The sequence below is a fragment of the Pinus tabuliformis genome, chromosome 5_2 (assembly GCF_031772625.1).
Source record: "Pinus tabuliformis cultivar Carrire ecotype Pingquan chromosome 5_2, CPIR1, whole genome shotgun sequence".
Lineage (NCBI taxonomy): Eukaryota > Viridiplantae > Streptophyta > Pinopsida > Pinales > Pinaceae > Pinus > Pinus tabuliformis.
Genome location: NC_142306.1, coordinates 195,957,208 through 195,974,599, shown reverse-complemented (window position 1 = coordinate 195,974,599; position 17,392 = coordinate 195,957,208).

The following is a 17,392-nucleotide window of genomic DNA, read 5'->3' as shown; positions in this document are numbered from 1 at the left end:
GGTTTAGGGTTTAGGGTTTGGGGTTTATGGTTTAGCATTTAGGGTTTATGGTTTATAAGACTTTAGTAAATGGTTTTAATCAAGGCTTAAATAAAAGTTACAAAATTCCTTTTAAAATGATATAAAATGCTTAGGGTTTAGTGTTTATGGTTTGGCCTTTGGGATTTAGGGTTTAGGGTTTATAAGACCTTAGTAAATGCTTTTAATAAAGACTTAAATAAAAGTTCCAAAATGCTTTTTAAACTGTTATAAAATGCTTAGGGTTTAGGGTTTTGGGTTTGATTTTGGGTTTTAGGTTTAGGGTTTAGGGTTTAGGTTTTAGGGTTTATAACACTTTAGTAAATGCTTTTAATAAACACTTAAATAAAAGTTACAAAACAATTTTTAAAATGTTATAAAATGCTTAGGATTTAGGGTTTAGGCTTTAGGGTTTAGGGTTTCAGGTTTTTCGTTTTTCGTTTATGGTTTAGGGTTTATAACACTTGAGTAAATGCTTTTAATAAACACTTAAATAAAAGTTACAGACTACTTTTTAAAATGTTATAAAATGCTTAGTGTTTATGGTTTAGAGTTAAGGGTTTGAGGTTTATTGTTTGGGGTTTAGGGTTTAGGGTTTAGGGTTTTGAATTTAGGGTTTATAACACTTTCATAAAAGCTTTTAGTAAACACTTAAATAAAATTTAAAAACGTATTTTAAAATGTTATAAAATGCTTAGAATTTACGGTTTAGGGTTTAGGGTTTGGGGTTTAGGATTTAGGGTTTTGGGTTTAGGGTGTAGGGTTTAGGGTTTGGGGTTTAGGGTTTAGGGTTTTGTGGTTTAGGGTTTAGGTTTTAGGTTGTAAGGTTTATAACACTTTAGTAAATTCTTTTAATAAACACCTAAATAAAAGTTACAAAACACTTTTCAAAATGTTATAAAATGCTTAGTGTATAGGGTTTAGGGTTCAGGGTTTAGGGCTAGGGTTTAGGGTTTAGGGTGTAGGGATGAACCACCCCACCTTAAGGGGGTATCCGTTGCTACATATTACACATAATGCATTCATCCTGTGGAGCCTCGAGGAGTTATGAAGAAAAATAAATAAAAGGAAAAAGGTTTATGAAGAAGGGTGGAAAAACAAAGGTTGGGGTATCTCATGTACCACAATTTTCTCCCTCCTACACTCACATACCTAGGTGTGGTCTTCCCTTATTATAGATACTCATAAAATTCTTAGGGTTTATGGTTTAGGGATTAGGGTTTGGGGTTTAGGGTTTAGGATTTAGGGTTTATAACATTTTAGTAAATTATTTTAATAAGCACTAGGATTTAGCGTTTAGGGTTTATAACAATTTAGTAAATTTTTTTAATATACACTTAAATAAAAGTTACAAAACACTCTTTAAAATGTTATAAATTAATTAGGGTTTAGGTTTTAGGGATTAAGGTTTAAAGTTTATAACACTTTAGTAAATTCTTTTAATAAACACGTAAAAAAAGTTAGAAAACACTTTTTAAAGTGTTATGAAAGGCTTAGGGTTTAGGTTTTAGGGTATAAGGTATAGGGTTTAGGGTTTGGGGTTTAGCGTTTAGGCTTTAGGGTTTATAACACTTTAGTAAATTATTTTAATAAACACTTAAATAAAAGTTACAAAATGCTTTTTGAAATGTTATAAAAGGCTTAGGGTTTAGTGTTTAGGGTTTAGGTTTTTTGTTTTAGGGTTTATAGTTTATGGATTAGTTTTTATGGTTTAGGGTTTATAACACCTTAGTAAATTAATTTGATAAAAACTTAAGTAAAAGTTACAAAACTATTTTTAAAATGCTATAAAATGCTTAGGGTTTAGGGTTTATAAGACTTTAGTAAATTCTTATAATAAACACTTAAATAAAAGTAAAAAAACACTTTTTAAAATGTTATAAATTGCTTAGGGTTTAGGGTTAAGAGTCTAGGGTTCATAAGACTTTAGTAAATCCTCTTAATAAACACTTAAATAAATGTTAGAATTTTTTTTAAGATGTTATACAATTCTTAGGGTTTAGAGTTTAGGGTTTAGGGTTTGGTGTTTAGAGTTTAGAGTTTAGAGTTTAGAGTTTAGGGTTTAGGGTTTAGGGTCTGGTGTTTAGAGTTTAGGGTTTAGGGTTTATAACACTTTAGTAAATGATTTTAATAAACACTTAAATAGAAGTTACAATATTTTTTTTAAAATGTTATAAAATTATTAGGGTTTAGCATTTAGGGTTTAGGTTTTAGCGTTTCAGGTTTAGAGTTTAGGATTTAGGGTTTAGGGTTTGTGGTTTACACTTTAGGGTTGAGGGTTTATAACACTTTAGTAAATTATTTTAATAAAAACTTAAATAAAAATTACAAAACGCTTTTTGAAATGTTATAAAATTCTTAGGGTTTAGGGTTTAATGTTCACGGTTTGGGGTTTAGGGTTTAAGGTTTAGGGTTTAGGGTTTAGGGTTTGGGGTTTAGAGGTTAGGGTTTATGGTTTATAAGACTTTAGTAAATGATTTTAATAAACACTTAAATAAAAGTTTCAAAATACTTTTTAAAATGTTATAAAATGATTAGGGTTTAGGGTTTAGGGTTTGGGATTTAAGGTTTAGGGTTTAGGGTTTAAGGTTTGGGGTTTGGGTTTAGGTTTAGGGTTTAGTGTTTAGGGTCTACAACATTTTAGTAAATGCTTTTAATAAACACTTAAATAAAAGTTACAAAACAATTTTTAAAATGTTATAAAATGGTTAGGGTCTAGGGTTTATAGTTTAGGGTTTAGGGTTTGGGGTTTGGGGTTTAGGGTTTAGGGTTTACGTTTTGGGGTTTAGGGTTTATGTTTTTGTGTTTATGGTTTAGGGTTTTGTGTTTATGGTTTACGGTTTATAACACTTTAGTAAATTCTTTTAATAAACACTTAAATAAAAGTTACAAAATTCTTCTTAAATTGTTATAAAATTCTTTTAATAAACACATAAAAAAAGGTTACAAAACACTTTTTAAAATTTTATAAAATGCTCAGGGTTTAGGGTTTAAAATGTTATAAATTGCTTAGGGTTTAGAGTTTAGGTTTTATAAAACTTTAGAAAATCATTTTAATAAACACTTAAGTTATAAAACACTTGCTAAAAATTTATAAAATGCTTAGGGTTTAGGTTTGAGGCACACTTTAGTAAATTATTTTAATAAACACTTTAAAAAAGTTACAAAACTCGTTTAAATTTTATAGAATTCTTAGGGTGTAGGTTTTAGGGTTTATGGTTTATAACACTTTAGTAAATTCTTTTAATAAACACTTAAAAAAAGTTACAAAATGCTTATTAAAATGTTATAAAATGTTTAGGGTTTTAAAATTGTAATAAAATGCTTAGGGTTTAGGGTTTATAAAAATTTGGTAAATTCTTTAAATAAACACTTAAAAAAAGTTACAAAGGCTTGTTAAAATGTTATAAAATACTTAGGGTTTAGGGTTTGGGGTTTAAAATGTTATAAAGTGGTTATAGTTTATGGTTTAAGGTTTAGGTTGGGGTTGTGGGTATTAGGGTTTAGGGTTTATGGTTTATAATGCTTTAAAAAATTCTTTTAATAAACACATAAAAAATTAAAAAAGCTGTTTTTAGGGTTTATGGTTTTTACAGTTTAGGATTTATGGTTTTTTATGGTCTATGTTTTTTTAGGGTCTTTAGGGTTTAGGGTTTGGGGTTTAAGGTTAAGGGTTTAGGGATTAGGGGTTTAGGGTTTATAGCACTTTAGGAAATGGTTTTAGTAAGAAATTAAATAAAAGTTACAAAACACTTTTTAAAATGTTATAAAATCCTTAGGTTTATGGTTTGGGGTTTTGGGTGTAGGGTTTACGGTTTAGGTTTTGGAGTTTAGGGTTTATAGTTTATAAGACCTTAGTAAATTCTTTCAAGCTTTAGGCTTTAGGGTTTAGGGTTTATAAGACCTGAGTAAATGATTTTGGGGTTTATCCTTTAGGCTTTAAGCATTAGGATATAGGGTTTGGGGTTTGGGGTTCAGGGTTTAGGTTTTATAACACTTTAGTAAATTCTTTTAATAAATACTTAAATAAAAGTTATAGAACGCTTTCTAAAATGTTATAAAATTCTTGGTGTTTAGGGTTTACCATTTGGGGTTTACGGTTTCAGGTTTAGGGTTTAGGTTCTAGGGTTTATGGTTTAGGGTTTATGGTTTAGGATTTATAACACTAAAGTTACAAAATGATTTTTAAAATATTAAAAAAAATAGCATTTAGAGTTTAGGGTTTAGGATTTATAACACTTTAGTAAATTCTTTTAATAAACACTTAAATAAAAGTTTAAAATTCTTTTTAAAATGTTATAAAATGATTAGGGTTTAGGTTTTAGGGTTTGGTGGTTTAGGGTTTAGGGTTTCGGGTTTATGGTTTAAGGTTTATAACACTTTAGTAAATGCTTTTAATAAACACTTAAATAAAAGTTACAAAACACTTTTTAAAATGTTGTAAAATGCTTAGGGTTTAGGTTTTAGGGTTTATAACACTTTAGTAAATGCTTTTAATAAACACCTAAATAAAACTTAGAAAATGGTTTTTAAAATGTTATAAAATACATAGGGTTTAGGTTTTAGGGTTTCAGGTGTAGTGTTTGGGGCTTAGGGTTTAGGTTTTATAACACTTTAGTAAATTATTTTAATAAACACTTAAATAAAAGCTACAAAATGATTTTTAAAATGTTATAAAATGATTAAGGTTTAGGGTATAGGGTTTAGGGTTTGGGGTTTACGGTTCAAGGCTTAGGTTTTAGGGTTTATAAAAATTTAGTAAATTATTTTAATAAAAAGTTAAATAAAAGTTACAAAACACTTTTCAAAATGTTATAAAATACTTAGGGTTTAGGGTTTAGGGTTTAGGGTTTATAACACTTTAGAAAATGTTTTTTAATAAAAACTTAAATGAAAGTTACAAAACGCTTTTTAAAATGTTATAAAATGATTAGTATTTAGGGTTTGGGTTTTGGGGTTTGGGGTTTAGGGTTCATGTTTTAGGATTTAGGGTTTATAAGGATTTAGTAAATTCTTTTAATAAACACTTAAATAAAAGTTTAAAAACTCTTTTTAAAATGTTATAAAATGCTTAGGGTTTAGGGTTTGCAGTTTAGGATTTAATGTTTAGGGTTTATAAGGGTTCAGTAAATGATTTTAATAAACACTTAAATAAAAGTTACAAAACACTTCTTAGAATGTTATAAAATGCTTAGAGTTTAGGATTTAAGGTTTAGGGTTTAGGGTTTCAGGTTTGGGGTTTAGAGTTTAGGGTTTAGTGTTCACGGTTTATAACGATTAGTAAATTATTTTAATAAACACTGTAATAAAAGTTACAAAATGATTTTTGAAATTTTATAAAATGATTAGGGTTTAGGGATTAGCGTTTAGGGTTTGGGGTTTAGGGTTTAGGGTTTAGGGTGGTTTAGAGTTTAGGGTTTATGGTTTATAAGACTTTAGTAAATGGTTTTAATCAAGGCTTAAATAAAAGTTACAAAATTCTTTTTAAAATGATATAAAATGCTTAGGGTTTAGTGTTTACAGTTTGGCATTTGGGATTTAGGGTTTAGGGTTTATAAGACCTTAGTAAATTCTTTTAATAAAGACTTAAATAAAAGTTCCAAAATGCTTTTTAAACTATTATAAAATTCTTAGGGTTTAAGTTTTTGATTTTGGGTTTTAGGTTTAGGTTTTAGGGTTTAGGTTATAGGGTTTATAACACTTTAGTAAATTCTTTTAATAAACACTTAAATAAAAGTTACAAAACGGTTTTTAAAATGTTATAAAATGCTTAGGATTTAGGCTTTAGGCTTTAGGATTTAGGGTTTGAGGTTTCAGGTTTAGAGTTTAGGGTTTAGGGTTTATAACACTTGAGTAAATGCTTTTAATAAACACTTAAATAAAAGTTACAGACTACTTTTTAAAATGTTATAAAATGCTTAGTGTTTATGGTTTAGAGTTAAGGGTTTGAGGTTTATTGTTTGGGGTTTAGGGTTTAGGGTTTTGAATTTAGGGTTTATAACACTTTTGTAAAAGCTTTTAATAAACACTTAAATAAAATTTACAAAACAATTTTTAAAATGTTATAAAATGCTTAGCATTTATGGTTTAGGGTTAGGTTTTGGGGCTTAGGTTGTAGGGTTTAGGGTTTAGGGTTTAGGGTAGAGTGTTTAAGGTTTATAAAATTCTTAGGGTTTAGGGTTTAGGGTTTAAGGTTTAGGTTTTAAGGTTTATAACACTTTAGTAAATGCTTTAATAAACACTTAAATAAAAGTTACAAAACACTTTTTAAAATGTTATAAAATGATTAGGGTATAGGGTTTATGCTATAAGGTTTAGGGTTTATGGTTTATAACACTTTAGTAAATTCTTTTAATAAACACTTAAATAAAAGTTACAAAACCATTTTTAAAATGCTATAAAATGTTGAGGGTTTAGGGTTTGGGTTTTAGGGTTTAGGGTTTAGGGTTTACAGTTTAGGGTTTAGGGTTAGGGGTTTATGGTTTAGAGTTTAGGGTTTAGGGTTTATAGCACTTTAGTAAATTTTTTTAGTAAACACTTAAATAAAAGTTACAAAATGTTTTTAAAATTGTTATAAAATGCTTAGGGTTTAGGGTTTAGGGTTTAGAATTTAGGGTTTAGGATTTAGGGTTTTGGGTTTAGGGTCTAGGGTTTAGGGTTAAGCATTTGCGGTTTAGGCTTTAGGGATTAGGGTTTAGGGTTTAGGGTTTATAACACTTTATAAAATGCTTAGGGTTTAAGTTTTAAGATTTTCGGTTTAGGGTTTAGGGTTTGGGGTTTAGGGTTCATGGTTTTAGGTTTATAACACCTTAGTAATTGTTTTAATAAACACTTAAATAAAAGTTACAAAACACTTTTTAAAATGTTATAAAATTCTTAGGGTTTAGTGTTTAGGATTTGGGGTTTAGGGTTTATGGTTTAGGGTTTGGGGTTTAGGGTTAAGGGTTAAGGGTTTAGGGTTTACGGTGTAGGGATGAACCACCCCACCTTAAGGGGTATCCATTGCTACATATTACACATAATGCATTCATCCCATGGAGCCTCGAGGAGTTATGAAGAAAAATAAATAAAAGGAAAAAGGTTTATGAAGAAGGTGGAAAAACAAAGGTCAGGGTATCTCATGTACCACAATTTTCTCCCTCCTACACTCACATACCCAGGTGTGGTCTTCCATTATTATAGATACTCATAAAATTCTTAGGGTTTATGGTTTAGGGATTAGGGTTTAGGATTTAGGGTTTATAACATTTTAGTAAATTCTTTTAATAAGCACTTAAATAAAAGTTACAAATAGTTTTTAAAATGTTATAAAATTCTTAGGCTTTAGTGTTTAGGGTTTAGGGTTTATAACACTTTAATAAATGTTTTTAATATACACTTAAATAAAAGTTACAAAACACTCTTTAAAATGTTATAAATTAATTAGGGTTTAGGTTTTAGGGTTTAGGTTTTAGGGATTAGGGTTTAAAGTTTATAACACTTTAGTAAATTCTTTTAATAAACACGTAAAAAAAGTTACAAAACACTTTTTAAAATGTTATGAAATGCTTAGGGTTTAGGTTTTAGGGTATAAGGTATAGGGTTTAGGGTTTGGGGTTTAGGGTTTAAGGTTTAGGGTTTAGGGTTTATAACACTTTAGTAAATTGTTTTAATAAACACTTAAATAAAAGTTACAAAATTATTTTTGAAATGTTATAAAAGGCTTAGGGTTTAGGATTTATAGTTTAGGGTTTAGTTTTTATGGTTTAGGGTTTATAACACCTTAGTAAATTATTTTGATAAAAACTTAAGTAAAAGTTACAAAACTCTTTTTAGAATGCTATAAAATTCTTAGGGTTTAGGGTTTATAAGACTTTAGTAAATCCTCTTAATAAACACTTAAATAAAAGTTAGAATTTTTTTAAGATGTTATAAAATGCTTAGGGTTCATGGTTTAGGGTTTATGGTTTTGGGTTTGGTGTTTAGAGTTTAGGGTTTATAAGACTTTAGTAAATTATTTTAATAAACACTTAAATAGAAGTTACAATATGTTTTTTTTAAATGTTATAAAATTATTAGGGTTTAGTGTTTAGGGTTTAGGGTTTAGGGTTTAGGGTTTAGGGTTTAGGGTTTAGAGTTTAGGGTTTCAGGTTTTAGGTTTAGAGTTTAGGGTTTAGGGTTTAGGGTTTTTGGTTTTTGGTTTACAGTTTAGGGTTGAGGGTTTATAACACTTTAGTAAATTATTTTAATAAAAACTTAAATAAAAATTACAAAGCGCTTTTTAAAATGTTATAAAATTATTAGGTTTTAGCATTTAATGTTCACGGTTTGGGGATTTAGGGTTTAGGGTTTAGGGTTTATAGGTTAGGGTTTAGGGTTTATAAGACATTAGTAAATTATTTTAATAAACACTTAAATAAAAGTTTCAAATACTTTTTAAAATGTTATAAAATGATTAGGGTTTAGGGTTTAGGGTTTAAGGTTTGGGGTTTTAGGTTTAGGTTTAGGGTTTAGTGTTTAGGGTCTACAACATTTTGTTAAATGCTTTAATAAACACTTAAATAAAAGTTACAATTTGTTTTTAAAATGTTATAAAATGGTTAGGGTTTACGGTTTACGATTTAGGGTCTAGGCTTTGGGGTTTGGGGTTTAGGGTTTAGGTTTTGGGGTTTATGTTTTTGTGTTTAGGGTTTAGGGTTTTGTGTTTATGAACAATTAAATAAAAGTTACAAAATTATTCTTAAAATGTTATAAAATTCATAGGGTTTATGGTTTAGGATTTAGGGCTTTGGGTTTAGAGTTTAGGGTTTAGGTTTTGGGGTTTATGTTTTAGGGTGTATGGTTTAAGGTTTATAACAATTTAGTAAATTCTTTTAATAAACACTTAAATAAAAGTTACAAAACACTTTTAAAAATGTTATAAAATGCCTAGGGTTTAGGGTTTAGTTTATAGGGTTTAGGGTTTATTGTTTAGGGTTTAGGGTTTAGGTTTTATAACACCTTAGTAAATTATTTTAATAAACACTTAAATAAAAGTTACAAAATTATTTTTAATAGATCATAAAATGCTTAGGTTTTAAGGTTTAGGGTTTGGGGTTTGGGTTTTAGGGTTTAGTTTTTAGGTTTTAGGGTTTAGGGTTTATAACACTTTAGTAAATCATTCTAATAAACACTTCAATAAAAGTTACAAAACTCTTGTTAAAATGTTATAAAATGCTTAGGGTTATAACACTTTATTAAATGCTTTTAATAAACACTTTAAAAAGTTACAAAAATGTATTTTAAAACGTTATAAAATTCTTAGTGTTTAGGGATAGGTTTTATGGTTTAGGGTTTGGGATTTATAACACTTTGATAAATTCTTTTAATAAGAACATAAAAAAAAGTTACAAAATGCTTGTTAAAATGTTATAAAATGCTTAGGCTTTAGGGTTTAGGATTTAAAATTCCATAAAATGCTCATGGTTTAGGGTTTATGGTTTATAACACTTTAGTAAATTCTTTTAATAAACACTTAAAAAAAGTAAGAAATCGCTTGTTAAAATGTTATAAAATACTTAGGGTTTAGAGTTTAGGTATTAGGGTTTAGGGTTTTGGGTTTAAAATGTTATAAAATGCTTACGTTTAAGGATTTAGAGTTTATAACATTTTAGTAAGTGCTTTTAATAAACACTTCAAAAAAAGTTTCAAAAAGCTTGTTAAAATGTCATTGAATGCTTAGGGTTTAGGTTTAGGGTTTAGGGTTTAGGTCTTATAACACTTCAATAAATTCTTTTAATAAACACTTTAAAAAAGGTTAAAGAACACTTTTTAAAATGTTATAAAATGCTCAGGGTTTAGGGTTTAAAATGCTATAAAATGCTTAGGGTTTAGAGTTTAGGGTTTAGGGTTTATAAAACTTTAGTAAATCCTTTTAATAAACACTTAGAAAAAAATTACAAAACACTTGCTAAAAAGTTATAAAATGCTTAGGGTTTAGGTTTGAGGGACACTTTAGTAAATTATTTTAATAAACACTTTAAAAAAAGTTACAAAACTCTTGTTAAAATTTTATAAAATTCTTAGGGTGTAGGTTTTAGGGTTTATTGTTTATAACACTTTAGTAAATGATTTTAATAAACACTTAAAAAAAGTTACAAAACACTTATTAAAATGTTATAAAATGTTTAGGGTTTAGGGTTTTAAAATGTTACAAAATGCTTGCTAAATTGTAATAAAATGCTTAGGGTTTAGGGTTTATAACAATTTAGTAAATTCTTTAAATAAACACTTAAAAAAAGGTTACAAATGCTTGTTAAAATGTTATAAAATACTTAGGGTTTAGGGTTTTGGGTTTAAAATGTTATAAAGTGCTTATGGTTTAGGGTTTAGGTTGAGGGTGTGGGTATTAGGGTTTAGGGTTTATGGTTTATAATGCTTTAATAATTTCTTTTAATAAACACTTATAAAAAAGTTAAAAACGATTTTTAGGGTTTAGGGTTTTTTTAGGGTTTAGGGTTTTTTAGGGTTTAGGGTTTATGGTTTTTTAGGGTTTAGGGATTAGGAGTTTAGGGTTTATAGCACTTTAGTAAATGGTTTTAGTAAACACTTAAATAAAAGTTACAAAACACTTTTTAAAATGTTATAAAATCCTTAGGTTTTAGGGTTTGGGGTTTAGGTTATAGGTTTTGGAGTTTAGGGTTTAGAGTTTATAAGACCTTAGTAAATGCTTTCAAGCTTTAGGCTTTAGGGTTTAGGGTTTATAAGACCTTAGTAAATGATTTTAGGGTTTATCCTTTAGGCTTTAAGCATTAGGATATAGGGTTTGGGGTTTGGGGTTTAGGGTTTAGGTTTTATAACACTTTAGTAAATTCTTTTAATAAACACTTAAATAAAAGTTACAAAACACTTTCTAAAATGTTATAAAATTCTTAGTGTTTAGGGTTTACTGTTTAGGTTTTATGGTTTGGGATTTAGGGTTTCGTTTTTACAGTTTAGGTTTTAGGGTTTATGGTTTAGGATTTATAACACTAAAGTTACAAAATACTTTTTAAAATATTACAAAAAAAAGCGTTTAGGGTTTAGAGTTTAGGGCTTAGGATTTATAACAATTTAGTAAATTTTTTTAATAAACAATCAAATAAAAGTTTAAAATTCTTTTTAAAATGATTAGGGTTTAGTTATTAGGGTTTGGGGGGTTTATGGTTTAGGGTTTTGGGTTTATGGTTTAAGGTTTATAACACTTTAGTAAATGCTTTTAATAAACACTTAAATAAAAGTTACAAAACACTTTTTAAGATGTTGTAAAATGCTTAGGGTTTAGGTTTTAGGGTTTATAACACTTTAGTAAATGCTTTTAATAAACACCTATATAAAATTTAGAAAACACTTTTTGAAATGTTATAAAATACATAGGGTTTAGGTTTTAAGATTTCAGTTGTAGTGTTTGGGGCTTAGGGTTTAGGTTTTATAACACTTTAGTAAATTATCTTAATAAACACTTAAATAAAAGCTACAAAATGATTTTTAAAATGTCATAAAATGGTTAAGGTTTAGGGTATAAGGTTTAGGGTTTGGGGTTTACTGTTCATGGCTTAGGTTTTAGGGTTTATAACAATTTAGTAAATTACTAATAAAAAGTTAAATAAAAGTTAGAAAACACTTTTCAAAATGTTATAAAACACTTAGGGTTTAGGGTTTAGGGTTTAGGGTTTAGGTTTTAGGGTTTAGGGTTTATAACACTTTAGAAAATGTTTATAATATAAGCTTAAATGAAAGTTACAAAATTATTTTTAAAATGTTATAAAATGATTAGTATTTAGGGTTTGGGATTTGGGGTTTGGGGTTTAGGGTTTAGGGTTCATGTTTTAGGATTTAGGGTTTATAAGGATTTAGTAAATTCTTTTAATAAACACTTAAATAAAAGTTTAAAAACTCTTTTTAAAATGTTATAAAATGCTTAAGGTTTAGGGTTTATAAGGGTTCAGTAAATGATTTTAATAAACACTTAAATAAAAGTTACAAAACACTTTTTAAAATGTTATAAAATGCTTAGAGTATAGGATTTAAGGTTTAGGCTTTCAGGTTTGGGGTTTATATTACATGGTCTATTAACAAAATATAAAATGGTATGCATAATATTTTTATGCATGATATTCTCTGTACATGACTAATTCTTAAAATATTATAATAATCATCGAGGCTAATTAATAATAATATAAAAAATTATATATTCGTAGTTGCTTTCAACTAGGATTAAGACTTTGCATCAACACTAAAAATATTTTACACTAATAATAAATAAATAATATTTTTGTTTTTATTAATTATCAATAAGATTATAATAATAAACTATATTAGTTAATATAAATATAGAATATACCATTTTGTATTTAGCCGAATCTAATTTATAATTTAATATTATTGTATTATGAATCACCCTTAACGATGGAAAGGAATATTGAAGGAATAGAATATTTTGCAGAGACCATCATGAAAAATAAAACACTAAATATAAATAATATTATTTCTAATAGAATAAATATTATTTAAAAATTATTTGAAAAAAAAGTTACAGTCTTACTTATAGAGGAATTGGCTTTTTCATTAGAATCCATCAATACAATTCCAAGAAATATTGTGATCTTTTATTGTTTCAAATTAGCTAGAAAAAAATCAGTGAAAAGGCCATTTTTTCTATTAGTTAGACTACATGAAAAAAAAAGAAGAAAACCTTTATTATCAAATTTTCAAAAATATTTATTTTATATATTTTCAATTTTTTCTAACTTTAGCGATAATTCTAATTGAATATTCAATCCATACCTACTTTGACATGATAAAATAGAGTAGAAATAAGTTTTATATGTTATTGTCTATATTCCTTTCCATTATCCTCTTTATAAACACCATCATGCATGCACATTACCATTTTTTGTAGTGACTAACTCAGAGAAATGGATTCCATGGAATGCTTTTCCATTATGATAATGGACCATCAATGGAGAAGGATTTTATTTATGATGTATCCCGGCTGAATAAGAATTTTACCATTTGTTTCATAGTTCTAGCTACATATATATAGCATGGATCTAGGTTACACATTTTGGCAAGAGAGGGAGTGTTTAGGTGAAAAAAAGAGCACACGATCAAGTAGTTTAATGGCCTATAAGTGGTCGATCAAGCTTCTTGAATGCTAAGAAAATAGATTTATTAATACATTTGAATTGAAAATTTATGCCTAGCATTTAAGCTCTTAAAATACACATTTCCAGTACCCCTTATGCAAAATTTTCTGCACCAGCTTTCTGTACCCTAGTGAAATTAGGAAAAATTTGTCCTTAGGTGGTGGATTAGATCATGTTTGATTGATGAAGGAATATTCTATCCAATGGCATATGAGTTTGAAATTTTCTAATTCATATGATATTTTTCATCTATTTTCTCTTAAACATAATGCTTCATTTTTTTTGACAAATTTAAAGAGGCTCGATGAAAAAACAATAACAAAAAAATTTCAAAACAAAAAAAAAATAAAAAATTACCACTATCTTAGTTTACTATTCATGTAATAGTTGAAAAAAACTTATGGGAATAAGTGTGTCTGCAAAATCCAATTGAAATATTGCTTCATAAACATAAAAAAAAAAAAAGAATAAAAATATATTTTTTCATAAACAAATAATTTTTTTATATGAAAAAGGTCCTCCTCTTCTCCTCTTGAATTGGGTTCACGAGAATGAGAATTGATTCATCAATGGTATAACCCTTTAGAAATGATGTAATTAATGGAAGAGGTATGGATATAAAGTTTATTGAAGTTACCTTTTGTACATAAATAACCATAAAACCATGAATGTCTATGGAGGATGTCGTGGGTGAATTTTTTTCTACAAAACCAAAAGGAAATACATTGGAGAAATTGAAATTCTATGGGAGATTGAAAAATAGTTCCATGAGCAAAACACATGTGTGAAACCATTTCCATAAAACCCTAATTTTATGATGTCGAGGAAATTAGTTTAAGTAATAACCTTTTTTGAGAAATTAAGGCAAATCACTTACAAAAATTACGGACTCTAAACATAAAGGTTAATTGAGTGTTTGGTCATTGTAGGGATGGGAACTCTTGTTTCTATGAATTTTTTTTTTATTTTATCGGGAGATAATGGTATAACATATAAACAATTAAAATAATAGTTGGGATAATTATTGTTAATCACTATTTCGATAAAAATCAACCCCAAAATTTTTGAACCCTTGAATTTCAACTATCGTAAAAAAATATCCCCTAAAATTTTATCTACATTAATGAAGACTATAAATGAATTCCAAAGAGTAATTTACAAGAGAAAGGTTTTGTAGAAAAATGTAGACTTCAAGACATGGCTGCCACAAATTAAAAATTAAACTATATTTTTAATTAAAGTGTATTTTTATCCAACCTTTAGATACAAAAATTGTAATAATGAAAGTCTAATTTTTAAATCACAAGAACAAAATTTGGGGATTTTCCAAACAAAAAATTATTACAGTTCCTAAAAATTAAGCAAGAAAATTCAAGGGGGATAGGAGAGCATGCTCGAGGTATTGGGATGTAAAGCAATTACACAAGCCTCATCTATTAAATATGACAATAATTATTAGTATGAAAACTTAAAAAATGGAAAGAAGATTATTGAATACTTAAATGTGGGTTTTTCTCTGCAAATTAATCTCAATACCATGATATAAGGGTCACTGAAATAAAGAGCCCATTTTAAACCAAATGAGAAGGGATAAATGGCTACCATAAATCCTTGTCCTTGAAAATTGGGGTAAATGGAAATTAGTAGCTCGAGCTATTTTATTTTTTGTAGATCTCCCTTGAAATAAGGCTATGCTAACCTCTATACCAAATTTTCTAATAAAATAATTTTGGGGCTACTATTAATAATGCACTATGATACAAAAAAGTATTCCATTCAAAATTTGAAACCCTTAAATTTTGTCCAAGGGCTAAATTTCACTGCTAAAATTTTCCACTAAGATTATTTTTTTTGAAATATGCATGCAAAAAAATATTACTATAAATAATCACAATATAACTTGTAATAAAGTTATAATTTAGTTAATTTCTATGTATTTTTAATTTATATGGCTTCCCTAGTTTGTTAATTTAATGTTAATATTTTCTTTTAACTTAAATTGAAAACAAATTCCAAAATAGATATGCCTATAATTATGCTAATCGGAAGAATAGATCTTCCATAGTTATAATTTAATTATTAGGTTGATGGAATATATTTCAACTCGATGGAATATGTTGGAACATTCATAGTAATATTTTAATCTTTAAAAATGCTTCAAATTCTTGGCCAAGGTATCAGATTTAAATGTTAAAGAAATTTCATGTACTTGAATGACTATATTTGTGCATAGAGGAAATCTTCCTAAATGTATTACTTATCATTTAATAGTAGGATATTATGTATGTGAAGAGATATGTTCTTGATTCATGAGACTGTAGCTTTCATTTCCAACAGTGGAGAAGAGAGTGACAATTTAATATTTTAATTTAAGACATGAATCTTAAATTAAATTTCTTATCTCCACCTCCAACTCCATCACCTCCTCCTCCTCCTCCACCTCCAACTCCACCTTCACCTCCTCCACCTCAACCTCCACCTCCACCTCCTCCACCTCCTCCTCCTCCTCCTTGTCCACATCCACCACCTCCTCTCCTCCACCTCCACCTCCACCACCCTCTCCTCCTCCTCCTCCTCCACCACCTCAACATCCACCACCACCTCCACCAGCTCAACCTCGACCCCCTCCTCCACCTCCACCTCCACCTCCACCTCCTCTTCCCCCACCTCCATGACCTTCACCTGTCCCTCTCCCTCTGCCTCTGCCTCCACCTTCTACACCACCACCTCATCCTCTTTATCCACCTCCACCACCACTTCCTCTACATCTACCTCCAACTCCACCATAATCTCCTCTGCCTCATCCTCCACCTCCACCTCCGCATCCACAACCACCTCCACTACCTCCTTCTCAACCCCCTCCTCCTCCTCCTAATCCACCTCAACCTCCACCTCCACCTTCACCTCCTCCTCCACCTCCAACTCCACATCCACCTCCTTCTCCACCACCTCCATCTTCTCCTCCTCCTCCACCTCCTCCACTGCCACCTATACCTCCACCACCTCCTACTCCACCACCACCTCCACCTCCACCACCTCAACCTCCACCCTCTCATCCACCTCCACCCTCTCAACCCCCTCCTCCTCCTCCACCTCCACCTCCTCCTCCTCCTAATCCACCTCAACCTCCACCTCCACCTTCACCTCCTCCTCCACCTCCACCTCCAACTCCACATCCACCTCCTCCTCCTCCTCCTCCTCCACCTCCTTCTCCACCACCTCCATCTTCTCCTCCTCCTCCACCTCCTCTACCACCACCTATATCTCCACCACCTCCTACTCCACCACCACCTCCACCTCAACCTCCACCCTCTCATCCACCTCCTCCACCTCCACAACCTCCTCCTCCACCTCTCCTTCCTCCTCCTCCACCACCTCAGCCTCCACCACCTCCCCCTCCTACTTTTCCTCCTCCTCCACCACCACCTCCTCCTCCACCACCACCACCTCCACCTCCACCTCCACTTTCACCTCCTGCGCCTCTTCTTCCAACTACACATTCACCTCCACCATATCCACCTACACCACCTCCTCCTCCACCACTTCCACCTCCACCTCCTCCACCACCTCGACCTTCTACTCTTTCCCCTCTTCTAGCTCTGCCTCCACCTCCACCACCACCTCCTCCTCCACCACCACCTCCCCCTCCTGCTCTGCCTCCTCTTCCAGCTCTGCCTCCTCCTCCACCACAACTGCCTCCTCCTCCACCACCTCCACCTCCACCTCCTCCTCCACGATATCCACCTACACCACCTCCTCCTCCACCACCTCCACCTCCACCTCCTCCACCACCTCCACCTCCACCCCCTCCTCCTCCAACTCCAGCTTCACCTCCTCCACCACCACCTCCTCCTCCTTCTCCTCCTCCACCTCCACCCACACCTCTTCCTTCACTACCTCCTCCACCACCTCTTCCTCCACCTCCAACTCTACCTCCACCTCCACCACCTCCTCTGCCTCCTCCTCCACCTCCAACTCCTCCACCACCTCTACGTCTGCCTCCTCCTCCATCACCTCAACCTCCACCACCTCCTCCACCAACACCACCACCTCCCCCTCCACCTCCTCCACCTCCTCCTCAACCGCCTTTGCCTCCTCCTCCTCCTCCTCCTCTACCACCTCCACCTCCACCTCTCTCGCCTCCTCAAAAAACCTAAAAAAAATAAAATTGCATATCATTTAATTCTCTTTATTTATAATACTTATTGATTCATTTTTTACAGTGATAA